Source organism: Procambarus clarkii, chromosome 8 (genome assembly GCF_040958095.1).
Source record: "Procambarus clarkii isolate CNS0578487 chromosome 8, FALCON_Pclarkii_2.0, whole genome shotgun sequence".
NCBI lineage: Eukaryota > Metazoa > Arthropoda > Malacostraca > Decapoda > Cambaridae > Procambarus > Procambarus clarkii.
Genome location: NC_091157.1, coordinates 22,745,046 through 22,752,234, shown reverse-complemented (window position 1 = coordinate 22,752,234; position 7,189 = coordinate 22,745,046). Strand labels below are relative to the sequence as shown.

The 7,189-nt window shown below is 38.5% G+C and overlaps 1 pseudogene; it reads right to left on the bottom strand.

Annotated features, from left to right (window-relative positions):
• Positions 1-4,272: 4,272 nt before the first annotated feature.
• On the bottom strand, positions 4,273-5,439 carry LOC138359857 (S-adenosylmethionine synthase-like; annotated as a pseudogene).
• Positions 5,440-7,189: the final 1,750 nt, after the last annotated feature.

Below are 7,189 nucleotides of genomic sequence, written 5' to 3'. Positions count from 1 at the left end.
ACTTGAAATAGATGAACAAATAACTAAAACATTGTCTTCACAACTCCTTTCTTGCACCTGACACATTTCAGTACTTACAGGAATTATAAAGTTACGTAGTCCCAAAATACAATACATAATCCAACATAAATCCTGATTCCTCTTACTTACCATTAGTAGATATACATTAATATTTAAATTATAACAGGGTTTATTTTGTTCAGATAAAATGTTTCTAAATTAGATTACTGAAATTTCTTTCACTTTTTTTCTCCAGTCTTCCTCCCTATTAATATCAGAAGAATCTGGCATAAGCACCAATACATCAAAAGAAAAAGAAAAAGAATTAAACATAGAAAATGAACAAATAGCATTTTGCGGTAACTGTTGTACAAGTGGTGATTGTGGCTGCGATTCGATAATTAAAAATTGCAAAGATGAATGCCGCTTTACTATCTTCAAAACTATACTGACTATATCCACTCCAGGAACATAATCGACACGTGTAATTTCACCTTTACTTGGAACATGATTGATTAGAAGGGCCTGTTCACAATAATATGTTTGTTCTGACGATTGAAGAATTATATTTTCTGTCAGATAGAGTGCAGAATGTACCTTTATAATGGTTAATATTAGATTGCTGTAAGTTTTGAAAAGAAAAAAGAAAAATAACTGTATATCCATAAAAAATATCGAGAACAGTTGACGTGGGATGCATTCGAAGACAAATATTTAACAATTGTAAAATTTCATCTGTATCCCGAGAGAACATTGTCATAGCTGTCACTAAAGACCACACTTTGTTTTTGTTTATCATACCTTTTAAAGGATGATTAACACTCGTCATTGTTTTTAATGTTGATGTAAACATAGGATGATCATTCAATAACTCAAATAGTTCAGAGTCTTTTTTTTCTTGACCCATTTTCGACCAGTTATTCATTTTAGTCTCGATCATCTTTAGAAGGCCTCTCATACAGTATCTTCCATCGGTTATGTTGTATTTGATGTAACATAATTGTTCCACAATATAGGATGCATTGTAAAGAGACAAATTACCATCTTCATTGCTATGTAGAAGTGGACTAGGGAAAAGAGTATATGAATCCCATATTAATCGATGATAAAGAGTGCGGAATGGCATGTATGACGAGTCAAGAATAACATGGCTCCAAATTTTACAAACTCTGGAACAAATAATTAAAAGATGACGATATGGAACAAGTGCAAATATGTTTTCTAATAACACCTGTGGTAGGGACGACATTTTTTGGATTAGAGTTTGCATCAACACCTGTTGTATTACAGTGTTCAGTAAGCAAAACAGTAAGTAATTTAAGTAGGGTAGTAGTAGTAGTAGTAGTCTTTTTTTTTTTTAATCAGGGACTCAAATCTCTTTTTTTTCAACTATCCATCAGGGTGTTTGTGACTGTTGTCACATCTGCACACGTTCAATGTTGAATATACTATCCAATATCATTGGATACTAACCAGAAAACTAATCAATATCGACATAGTATAGAGTATATAGTATAGTGCTGGATACTGGAAAACAATCCAACATTGAATGACTCATTCAACATTGAATTACTCATTCAATATTGAATGGTATTCCAATATTTAATATAATATCCAATATCACTTAATACTGGAAAACTACTCAACAGGATAAAAACAATAACATATTTGACTTTGGTTGCATAATTACTTTATTTTTTAAAAATATCTGAATTAAAAATCATATAATTAAAAAAAGAGAAAATTAAGAATGAATAATCTACTGTCAACAATTATTATGTTAATAATATTAATTATTTTCCTAACAGTTATAGTAGTCATTAATTCACGGAAAAAATCTAAAAATACTAAAAAATTATATAAAAAGGAAAACAATTACAATTCCATCAGCCATGACACAACACCAGAGTCCATTGAGTTAATACAAGATGTAGGAGGAGGAGTGGGAGGGGAATTACACAACGCAGGAGTAGTGGGAGGGGAATTACACAACGCAGGAGTAGTGGGAGGGGAATTACACAACGCAGGAGAAGGAGTAGAGTTACATGACGCAGGGGAAGGAGGAGCAGAAGAATTACAAGACGATGGAGAGGGAGGAGGAGGAGGAGGAGGAGGAAGAGAATTACAAGACACTGGAGAAGGAGGAGGAGGAGGAGAATTACAAGATGCCGGAGAAGGAAGAGGAGGAGGAGGAGGAGGAGAATTACATGATGCCGGAGAAGGAAGAGGAGGAGGAGGAGGAGGAGGAGGAGGAGGAGGAGGAAGAGGAGGAGGAGGAGTAGGAGAATTACAAGATGCCGGAGAAGGAGGAGGAGGAGAAGAAGGCGGAGGAGAATTACAAACAAGTGAAAATGAGTCCTCTGGCGTTCCTCACGTCATCAGTAAAATGGAATCCGTCGAACAACCTCATGAATTACTTCAAGAATTATTACAATCCTCCACAGATTCGTCTGAACTTCGAAAATCCCAAATGAAATCCAAACTTATAGAATCATTATTCTCGCCATTTATCGAAGACATAAAAACTTATAAAGGTCTCTTTATTGTTCCCAAACCACCAATTTCGTATAATCCTAAAACTATTACTGAAACTGATAAGACACTAATTCAACCCTTTAATAAATTCCTTAGTTATTATGATGAAATCCACAACTTTACCAATGGTTATTCTGCATATTACATAAATAAACTATATACAAATTCTAATATTGATACGGGATATTATACAAAAAATCCAATTATATTAATATTTCCATGGAATTTCCATAATTTCACACCTGATATTTATACAGATCGACGTGAAATAAAAGACGTCAAATTAAAGAACAATTTAGATGCATCACGTAAAAAATGTCGAAAGGAAGGAAAACTATTTTACATGAACAAATTGTTGATATCATGTACCCATGCTGCAAGCCAAGATATATTTAATTGTGGATTTTATTCAGACAGTTTCCCAATGAAAGAAAATTCACTACCCCCATTCGTGGTTATGAAACTTGAACTCGAAGACGGTCATAATGAGGTGGAATGTAAAATGTTAGCTAAGAATATTAATTCCTCAGACACATTTGCTAGCATTAAATTTAACATTTATGTGGAAGTCGAGAAAGAAGAACAAACAAAAGAATCACATGGAGGAGGAGAATTACAAAATGCAGGAGAAGGAGTAGGAAAGGTAAAAACTTCACAAACAGTAGAAGGAGGAGGAGGAGGAGGAGGAGGAGGAGGAGAACCACAAACAGTTGGAGGAGGAGGAGGAGGAGGAGGAGACCCACAAACAGTTGGAGGAGAAGGAGGAGGAGGAGGAGGAGGAGACCCACAAACAGTTGGAGGAGGAGGAGAACCACAAACAGTTGGAGGAGGAGGAGGAGGAGGAGGAGTAGGAGACTCACAAACAGTTGGAGGAGAAGGAGGAGGAGGAGGAGGAGGAGGAGACCCACAAACAGTTGGAGGAGAAGGAGGAGGAGGAGGAGAACCACAAACAGTTGGAGGAGGAGGAGGAGGAGGAGGAGACCCACAAACAGTTGGAGGAGAAGGAGGAGGAGGAGAATCACAAACAGTAGAAGGAGGAGGAGGAGGAGGAGAATCACAAACAGTAGAAGGAGGAAAATCACAAACAGTTGGAGGAGGAGGACAAACAGTAAAAGGAGGAGGAGGAGTAGGAGGAGGAGGAGAAGAATCACAAACAGTTGGAGGAGAAGGAGGAGGACAAACAGTAGAAGGAGGAGGAGGAGGAGGAGGAGGAGAAGAAGAATCACAAACAGTTGGAGGAGAACCACAAACAGTTGGAGGAGAAGGAGGAGGAGGAGGAGGAGGAGGAGGAGGAGGAGGAGGAGATTCACAAACAGTAGAAGGAGGAGGAGGAGGAGGATCACATAGAACCCCCCACCGAAAAAAAGATAAAAAAAACTGGATTCAGTTTAGTGGAAGAAAACGTATTTATCTTGACCCAGACGCTGGTCTTATAGAGTCATTTTAATTTTATTTACTCTGATATATAAAAGGCCCGGAGATTTTATATACTCTGGTATATAAAACGTCAAAAAAGTATATAAAACTATCAATTGAATATAAAATTAAAGGTTCCCACCAGGCTTCTGTGCTGGCTAGGGTTCAAGTCTCCTGGTGGGAAAGTGTTCTCAAGTTGTATAACTTCACTCTCGTGTTTAGGAGAGTTGTGAATCAAGCATAGACATAGTGTTCTCCCATATTAACAGGGACTTGATGAAAAACGTAAAAATGATAGTCATCCTTAAGAATTATTTGACTCTAAAATTCAGGGATGGTCAACTTCTTGGGCTGCTCCCAAGAGAACTGTTGCCGTCCAAAATGTCCATAACACAAGGTATCACTGTAAATTGGTCTCTTTAAGCCCAGCTCCTTGACAATATGTCCTAGTCGTAGATCAAAGTTGTGGTTAACAATCTTCAGAAGCTGTTTTGATGTGTACTGTGAGGTGCCATAGTGGAAGATGCTGATGCTTATGGGGTGCACAACACTAATGGCGTAAGATACCTAAACCAAACAGCGTCTACATAATTTGTTTTTCACCAGTGACTTGGCAACCCATCGGGCGGCATAGGCCGCTGAGCGGTCAATCTTTGTGTAATCTTTGCCAGAGAACGCTCCCCCGCCATGAGCACCCCACCCACCGTAAGTGTCAACGATGATTTTCCTACCAGTTAGCCCAGCGTTACCTTGAGGTCCACCCATGATGAATTCTCCGCAAGGGTTGATGTGGTATTTCGTTTGAGTATCTATATATTTTTCAGGAATAATGACCTTGATGACCTTCTCTATAACCTCGTCACGCAAAGCTTCGACAGTAATTTGTTCTGAGTGCTGTACAGAAGCGACAACAGTGTTCACTCTTTTGGGAATAACAGCTCCTTCATCGAAGGCATACTGGCATGTGACTTGAGTCTTACAGTCAGGTCGCGCCCACCAGAACGTCCCATCTCTTCGCAGCTCTGCAATCTTCTGATTGAGACGGTGTGCCAGCATAATAGTTAAGGGCATGCACTCATCGGTCTCATCAGTGGCATAACCAAACATCAGTCCCTGGTCCCCTGAACCAATGTTGTCATCACTGCGCCCGATGTGTACACCATTAGCAATCTCCGCACACTTTTGCTCCAGGGCCAGAAGAATATTGCAGGTCTTGTAGTCAAAGCCCTTTCGTGAATCATCAAAACCAATTTTCTTAACAATATCACGCACAATTTGTTGATAATTAACTTGGGCCTTGGACGTAATCTCCCCACAGATCAGGATCATACCAGTTTTGGTACACGTTTCACAAGCAACTTTGGCGTCAGGGTCCTGGCTAAGATGGGCATCAAGCACTGCGTCGCTGATCTGATCGCAAATTTTGTCGGGGTGGCCTTCGCCTACGCTCTCACTGGTGAAGAGGAACGTCTCATGATCTCCATCCATGCTCTCAGCGCACTATCCTGGGGAACGAAAATGTTACTGTACTCTTGAATTTGGGACTAGGTTTCCTTGGCTAGATTTTAACTAAATAAAAATCCGTTATGTAAAGGAATATTATTAAAAACATTGACCTAATTGTGTGAAGAGAGAAAGAGAGAGAGAGAACGCAAACCTGGTCACGTGGAGAGTGACCACGTGACAAAACTGTGAGTCAAAAAAGAATATGGATTTTTGAAATGATTATAAACCATTAAAAAAAAAAAAACATTATTACTCATTCTAATTGGAAGAGTGAATGTATAATTTGGTAACCTGTAATCCTTAACTCTTTATGAACATAATAATTCCATCTGGTGAAAGGGATAATAATAATATTGTGTCAATAATTATAGAAGTATTTATTAGTCATATATAAAAATGTAATAAAGGAACAATAAGATTTGAAATTCAATTCATATATTTCCAACCAGTCTCCAAGGTAAACAGCCTCTGTCAAATGGTAGATAAGATACATTATAAATCATCTTTATTATATGTTGTTAACAAAAAGCTGCTGTACGTGTGGACATTTGTATCCAAGATGTTTTTTCTCTATTATTAATTCTCTCCCGCAACCACCACATTCTCTTTTTTGGGGGGGGGGGTTCATAATGATTGAGATGACGATGATGTTCCCTAATAATACTTCTAATTTCTAGAAGAGTCTTGGGTATGAAGTATTCAATATGGTCTCCCTCAGCGCCTTCAGCTGCCAACAAATCTGCACGTTCATTTCCATAGATTCCAACATGGGAGGGAATCCACAGGAACTTGACAACTCTTCCCTGGTTGGTTAGTACCTTCACAACTCTCTTAATTTCAGCGACTATTGAAAGATTCTCGTCCCGATCTTTATTTAGGCTTTGCAGTGCTGCTCTCGAATCGGTGCAAATCACTGCACCAGTAGTATTCTGTTCAATAATATACCTTAACGCCATAGCAATGGCAGTTAACTCTGCTTGTGTTGAAGAGGTATAGTTCTCAATTCGCGCTTTTTCCTCATTTTTTGGTGGAAAAAATACATCATCCTTCTTAATTACCGTGTATGCTGCACCCGCCCGGCCATTAATAGGATTAGATGACCCATCAGTGAAGATTTGATCTAGTTCATCTCCAGCTTCATTATAAATTTCCTTAAGATACTTGTGGCTTATTTCTTGGGGTAACATGTTGGTTTTTTTCTTTACCATATCATTGATGATAATCCTGCACGAGTCATTCAGGGGATCCACCCAGGGAGGTAATCTTTCTACAGGCATGAGCTCACGAGCTTGTTGAAGTAGGTGAAGATCTTCAAGGTAGCCGACTGCTCTGTGATGCCATTTTTTGCTTCTCTTGTTTCCCCCTGAAAGTAGCACAGAGCTCAATTTTTTTTAGCCATGTCATTATAATGGGGATCTCTGGCAATCCTAATTGCAAGCTTAGCATTCAGTTCCACAATTCTTTGTTTAATACTGGGAAGGGATAATAACTCTTTTTGTAGATTGGACATTTCAGCAGTTTTTTTCTTTGGAACTCCAAGAATGATTGAAATGGCTTCATCCTGTATGCTTTCTAGCCTATTCATATCACTTTGTGAATAAGTACATAAAACAGGTGCTGCATTGTCAATGACGGAGCGTACATAGTTTGTGTACATCATTTTAAGTACAGCAATAGAGGCTCCACATATTTCTTTACATTAGAAAGGGAACTTAAGTGACTGACTGGACTC